This window comes from Arachis hypogaea, chromosome 15 (assembly GCF_003086295.3).
Source record: "Arachis hypogaea cultivar Tifrunner chromosome 15, arahy.Tifrunner.gnm2.J5K5, whole genome shotgun sequence".
NCBI classification, from domain to species: domain Eukaryota; kingdom Viridiplantae; phylum Streptophyta; class Magnoliopsida; order Fabales; family Fabaceae; genus Arachis; species Arachis hypogaea.
The window spans coordinates 61895614-61902634 of record NC_092050.1 but is presented as its reverse complement, the minus strand read 5'-3'; the positions used below and the strand labels follow the sequence as shown (position 1 = coordinate 61902634).

General features: G+C 36.0%; 1 non-coding gene across 1 annotated transcript; it reads right to left on the bottom strand.

The window, feature by feature from the left end:
- Positions 1–2905: 2905 nt before the first annotated feature.
- Positions 2906–3013, bottom strand: LOC112752386 (small nucleolar RNA R71). Its single transcript, XR_003176825.1, has one exon. It is a non-coding gene; the product is annotated as a small nucleolar RNA R71 (small nucleolar RNA).
- Positions 3014–7021: the final 4008 nt, after the last annotated feature.

Here is a 7021-nt window from a genome sequence, read left to right as displayed (position 1 = left end):
TTATGAAATTCCTTACTGGCAAAAATCCGTTCGTCAGGTCTACATGATGTTCAACGTAGTCATTGGACAACAGCCGGAGTATAGTCTCTTGGGTCTCTGATCCACGGATTTGACTTTCCTCTCCTGACAACAGAGCATTCGAATCCGTGAGATTAGAACCTTCGTGGTAGAGGCTAGAACCAATTGGCAGCATTCTTGAGATCCGAAAAGTCTAAACCTTGTCTGTGGTATTCTGAGTAGGATCTGGGACGGGATGACTGTGACGAGCTTCAAACTCACGAATGTTGGGCGCAGTGACAGTGTGCAAAAGGATAGAGAGATCCTATTCTGACACAAGTGAAAACCGACAGATGATTAACCGTGCGGTAGCTGTGCCTGGTATTTTTCATCCGAGACAAGAAATCCGACAATTGATTAGCCGTACAAAAACCGTACCTGGACCATTTTCACTGAAAGGACGGATGGTAGCCATTGACAACGGTGATCCACTAACATACAGCTTGCCATGGAAGGGAGCACGCATGATTGGATGAAGACAATAGGAAAGCAAAGGTTCAGAAGCAACAAAGCATCTCCAAACACTTATCTGAAATTCCCACCAATGAATTACATAAGTATCTTTATTTTAATTTACGTTTTATTTATCTTTCAATTATCAAAACTCGTAACCAATTGAATCCTCCTGACTAAGATTTACAGCATGACCATAGCTTGCTTCAAGCCAGCAATCTCCGTGGGATCGACCCTTACTCGCGTAAGGTTATTACTTGGACGACCTAGTGCACTTGTTGGTTAGTTGTACCGGAGTTGTGAAAAGTGTGATCACAATTCCGTGTACCAAGTTTTTGGCGCCGTTGCCGGAGATCGTTCGAATTTGGACAACTGACGGTTCATCTTGTTGCTTAGATTGGGTAATTTTATTTTATGTTTAAGCTTATTATTTTTATTTTCAAAAAAAAATTTAATAAAATCATAAAACCAAAAAAATTTGTGTTTCTTGTTTGAGTCTAGTGTCAAATTTTAAGTTTGGTGTCAACTGCATGTTTTTAATTTTTCTTAGATTTTCGAAAATTCATGCATTGTGTTCTTCTTTGATCTTCAAGTTGTTCTTGATGATTTTCTTTATTTAATCTTGTGATTTTCTTGTTTTGTGTTTTTTTTGTTGTTTTTCATATGCATTTTCGAATTCATAGTGTCTAAAACATTAAAAATTTCTAAGTTTGGTGTCTTGCATGTGTTTTTTTTCTTAAAAATTTTCAAAAAAGTGTTCTTGGTGTTCATCTTGACATTCAAAGTGTTCTTGCATGCATTATTTGTTTTGATCTTAAATTTTTATGTCATGTGTCATTTTGTTATTTTTGTCTCTCCTCATTAAAAATTCAAAAGTAAAAAAAAAATATCTTTTCCATATTCTTCTCATAATTTTCGAAATTTTGAGTTGACTTGGTCAAAAAATTTTAAAATTTAGTTGTTTCTTGTTAGTCAAGTCAAAATTTCAATTTAAAAACTTTATCTTTTCAAATCTTTTTCAAAATCAATTTTTTTTCATTTTTTTATGATTTTCGAATTTCATTCTTTAAATTTTTCAAAATCTTTTTCTTAATTTTATTTCATATTTTCGAAAACTTTACTAACAATTAATGTTTTGATTCAAAAATTTCAAGTTTGTTACTTTCTTGTTAAGAAAGGTTCAATCTTTAAATTCTAGAATCATATCTTTTAGTTTCTTGTTAGTCAAGTCATCAACTTTAATTTTAAAAATTAAATCTTTTTAATTTCTTTTTCAATTCTTTTTCAAAATAAATTTCAATCATATCTTTTTTAAATTTTAATTTCAAAGTCTTTTTCTAACTTCTTATCTTTTCAAAATTTATTTTCAAATCTTTTTCAACTAACCACTTGACTTGTTTGTTTTAATTTTAAAAAGTTTACTATTTCTTATCTTTTTCAAAACCACCTAACTACTTTTCTCTCTCGTTAATTTCGAAAACTAGCTAACAAATTTTTCAAAAATCTTTTTAATTAATTAATTTATTTAGTTTTCCATTTGCTTTTATTTCTTTTCTTAAATTTCGAATTCTAACTTATAATTAAAATAAAACAAAAATATTTTTCATTTCTTTTAATTAATATTCGAATATTCTCTCTCTCTCATCTCTTTATATTTATTTTATTTATTTACTAACACTTCTCTTCTACTCATCTAATAATTCGAACCTTCTCTTTCTCTCTCTCTCTCTCTCTCTCTCTCTCTGTGTGTGTGTTCGAATTCTTTCTATTCTTCTTTTTCTCTGACACATAAAGGAATCTCTATACTGTGACATAGAGGATTCCTCTTCTTTTCTGTTCTCTTCTTTTTCATATGAGCAGGAACATGGATAAAGACATTCTTGTTGAAACTGATCCTGAACTTGAAAGGACTCTGAAGAGGATGCTAAGAGAAGCTAAAGCGCAACACTCTGGAGAGGACCTAACAGAAAATTTTGAAAAAGAAGCAGACATGGCAGCCGAACCCAACAACAATGCTAGAGATGCAAGGAAGATGCCTGGTGACTTTACTGCACCAACTTCCAACTTCTATGGAAGAAGCATCTCAATTCCTGCAATTAGAGCAAACAACTTTGAGCTTAAGCCTCAATTATTTTCTCTAATGCAGTAAAATTGCAAGTTTCATGGACTTCCATTGGAAGATCCTCATCAGTTCTTAGCTGAATTCTTGCAAATCTGTGACACTGTTAAGACCAATGGGGTTGATCCCGAGGTCTACAGACTTATGCTTTTCTCTTTTTCTGTAAGAGACAGAGCTAGGATATGGTTGGACTCACAACCTAGAGAAAGCTTGAACTCTTGGGAAAAGTTGGTCAATGCTTTCTTTGCCAAATTCTTTCCACCTCAAAAGATGAGCAAGCTTAGAGTGGAAATCCAAACTTTCAGATAGAAGGAAGGTGAATCCCTCTATGAAGCTTGGGAAAGATACAAGCAATTGATCAGAAGGTGTCCTTCTGACATGCTTTCAGAATGGAGCATCTTATGTATATTCTATGATGGTCTGTCTGAATTGTCCAAGATGTCATTGGACCACTCTGCTGGCGGATCTCTTCATCTGAAGAAAACACCTGCAGAAGCCCAGGAACTCATTGAAATGGTTGCAAATAACCAGTTCATGTATACTTCTGAAAGAAATCCTGTGAATAATGGGATGACTCAGAAGAAAGGAGTTCTTGAGATTGATACTCTGAATGCCATATTGGCTCAGAATAAAATATTGACTCAGCAAGTCAATATGATTTCTCAGAATCTGACTGGAATGCAAGCTGCATCCAGCAGTACTAAAGAAGCCTCCTCTGAAGGAGAAACTTATAACCCTGAGAATCCTGCAATGAAAGAGGTGAATTACATGGGAGAATCCTATGGAAACACCTATAATCCTTCATAGAGAAATCATCCAAATTTCTCACGGAAGGATCAACGGAAGCCTCAACAAGGCTTCAATAATAATAATAGTGGGAGAAATAGGTTTGGCAATAGCAAGCCTTTTCCATCATCTTCTCAGCAACAGACAAAGAATTCTAAGCAGAGCCTCTCTGACTTAGCAACCATAGTCTCTGATCTATCTAAGACCACTCTTAGTTTCATGATTGAAACAAGATCCTCCATCAGAAATTTGGAGGCACAAGTGGGTCAGCTGAGTAAAAGAGTTACTGAAGTCCCTCCTAGTACACTCCCAAGCAATACAAAAGAGAATCCAAAGAGAGAGTGCAAGGCCATCAATATATCCAAAGTGGCCGAACCTATAGGGGAGGAAGAGGCAGTGATTTTCAGTGAGGAAGACCTCAATGGACGTCCACTGACCACTAAGGAGTTGCCTAATGAGAAACCAAAGGAATCTGAGGCTCATACAGAGACCATAGAGATTCCACTGAACTTACTGTTGCCATTCATGAGCTCAGATGAGTATTCTTCCTCTGAAGAGGATGAAGATATTATTGAAGAACAAGTTTTTCGATATCTAGGAGCAATCATGAAGTTGAATGCCAAGTTATTTGGTAATGAGACTTGGGAGAATGAACCTCCATTGCTCATCAATGAACTGAATGCCTTGGTTCAGCAGAAATTACCTCAGAAGAAGCCTGATCCTGGAAAGTTCTTAATTCCTTGTACCATAGGCACCATGACCTTTGAGAAGGCTCTGTGTGACCTTGAGTCAGGCATTAACCTCATGCCACTCTCTGTAATGGAGAAACTGGAGATCTTTGAGGTACAAGCTGCAAGAATCTCACTAGAGATAGTAGACAAATCAATGAAACAGGCTTATGGACTTGTAGAGGATGTCTTAGTGAAGGTTGAAGACCTTTACATCCCTGATGACTTCATAATCCTAGACACTGGGAAGGATGAGGATGAATGCATCATCCTTGAAAGGCCCTTCCTAGCCACAGCAAGAGCTGTGATTGATGTGGACAGAGGAGAGTTAGTCCTGCAACTGAATGAGGACTACCTTGTGTTCAAGGCTCAAGGATCTTGCTCTGTAACCATGGAGAGGAAGCATGAAAAGCTTCTCTCAATACAGAGTCAAGTAGAGCCCCCACATTTAAACTCTAAGTTTAGTGTTAGGAGGCCACCATCATGCTCTGAGTGTCTGTGAAGCTCTATAAGAGCTCACTGTCAAGCTATTGACGTTAAAGAAGTGCTTATTGGGAGGCAACACAATCTTTTTTATCTATGTTAATTACTTTTTCATTTCATTTTCCATTGTTAGTTTATGTTTTCTTTAGGTTGATGATCATGTGGAGTCATAAAAATAGCTACAGAATTAAAGCGAAATCAAAAATAGCATCAAAAACAATACACCCTGGAGGACAGGCTTATTGGCGTTTAAACGCCAGTAAGGATAGCAGAATGGGCATTTAACGCCCATGCAGGCAGCATTCTGGGCGTTTAACGCCAGAAATGGCAGCATTCTGGGCGTTCAAAAAAACGCCCAGTAAAGAAGGATTCCTGGCGTTTAACGCCAGCCAGGGTATCTGGCTGGGCGTTAAACGCCCAAAGAGGCAGTCAAGTGGGTGTTAAACGCCAGAATGGATAGCATTCTGGGCGTTTAACACCAGGATGACACAAGGGAGGTAATTTTGTTTCCAATTCGATTTTTTTTTCAATTTTTCACGTTTTAATTCATAGTTTTTTTTGCATCAAACATATTTTAAACATTCATCTTTCAATTTCTATTTTCAAATATTAATAATCTTTTCAATTCTTTTTAATTTTTTTCAATTCTTTTCAATTCCTTCCAAAACGTTTTCAAAACTTACATATCTTTTCAAATTCTTTTCAACTCTTTTTAATTTTTCTTGTATACAGTAATAAGTTTTCAAAATTAATTGCATCATTCTTCTTCTACTCCCTTCTATCTTCTTTTGCTCAAGGACGAGCAAACCTTTTAAGTTTGGTGTGGAAAAAAGCTCTGCTTTTTATTTTTCCATAACCATTAATGGCACATAAGGCCGGAGAAACCTCTCGGAAGAGGAAAGGGAAGGCAGTTGCTTCTAACTCCGAGTCATGGGAGATGGAGAGATTCATCTCAAAAGCCCATCACTAGAAAAAGGATGGAGCAAACAAGAGAGCCCACTCATGGACCTCAACAAGAGCATGAGGAAGTCCCTCATCAAGAAATCCCTGAGATGCCTCAAGGGATGCATTTCCCTCCACACAACTATTGGGAACAACTCAACAACTCTTTAGGAGAATTGAGTTCCAACATGGAGCAACTAAGAGTGGAGCACCAAGAGCACTCCATCATCCTCCATGAAATCAGAGAGGACCAAAAATCCATGAGAGAAGAAAAATAAAGGCATGGAAGAGACATAGAGGAGCTCAAGAATTCCATTGGTTCTTCAAGAGGAAGAAGAAGCCACCATCACTAAGGTGGACCCGTTCTTTAATCTCCTTGTTTATTTTCTTTTCTGTTTTCGGTTTTTATGCTTTATGTTTTGACTATGTTTGTGTCTTCATTACATGATCATTAGTGTTTAGTGTCTATGACTTAAAGTTATGAATGTTCCATGAATCTTTCACCTTTCTTAAATAAAAAATATTTTCTGAAAAAGAAAAAGAAGTACATGAATTTTGAATTCTATCTTGAAAATAGTTTAATTATTTTGATGTGGTGGCAATACTTTTTATTTTCTGAATGAATGCTTGAACAATGCATATTTTTTTATAGTGAAGTTTATGAATATTAAAATTGTTGGCTCTTGAAAGAATAATGAAAAAAGAGAAATATTATTGATAATCTGAAAAATCATAAAATTGATTCTTGAAGCAAGAAAAAGCAGTGAAAAACACAAAGCTTGCAAAAAAATGCGAAAAATAAAGAAAAAAGAAAGAAAAAAAAGCAAGCAGAAAAAGCCAATAGCTCTTTAAACCAAATGGCAAGAGCAAAAAGCCGATAACCCTTTAAACTAAAAGGCAAGGGTAAAAAGGATCCAAGGCTTTGAGCATTAATGGATAGGAGGGCCCAAAGGAATAAAATCCTGGCCTAAGCGGCTAAATCAAGCTGTCCCTAACCATGTGCTTGTGACATGAAGGTCCAAGTGAAAAGCTTGAGACTGAGTGGTTAAAGTCGTGATCCAAAGTTAAAAGAGTGTGCTTAAGAACTCTGGGCACCTCTAATTGGGGACTCTAGCAAAGCTGAGTCACAATCTGAAAAGGTTTACCCAGTTATGTGTCCGTGGCATTTATGTATCCGGTGGTAATACTGGAAAACAAAATGCTTAGGGTCACGGCCAAGACTCATAAAATAGCTATGTTCAAGAATCAACATACTAAACTAGGAGAATCAATAACACTATCTGAATTCTGAGTTCCTATGGATGTCAATCATTCTGAACTTCAAAGGATAAAGTGAGATGCCAAAACTGTTCAAAAGCAAAAAGCTACTAGTCCCGCTCATCTAATTGGAACTAAGCTTCATTAATATTTTGAAATTTATTGTATTTTATCATATTTTTATCTTATTTTGTTT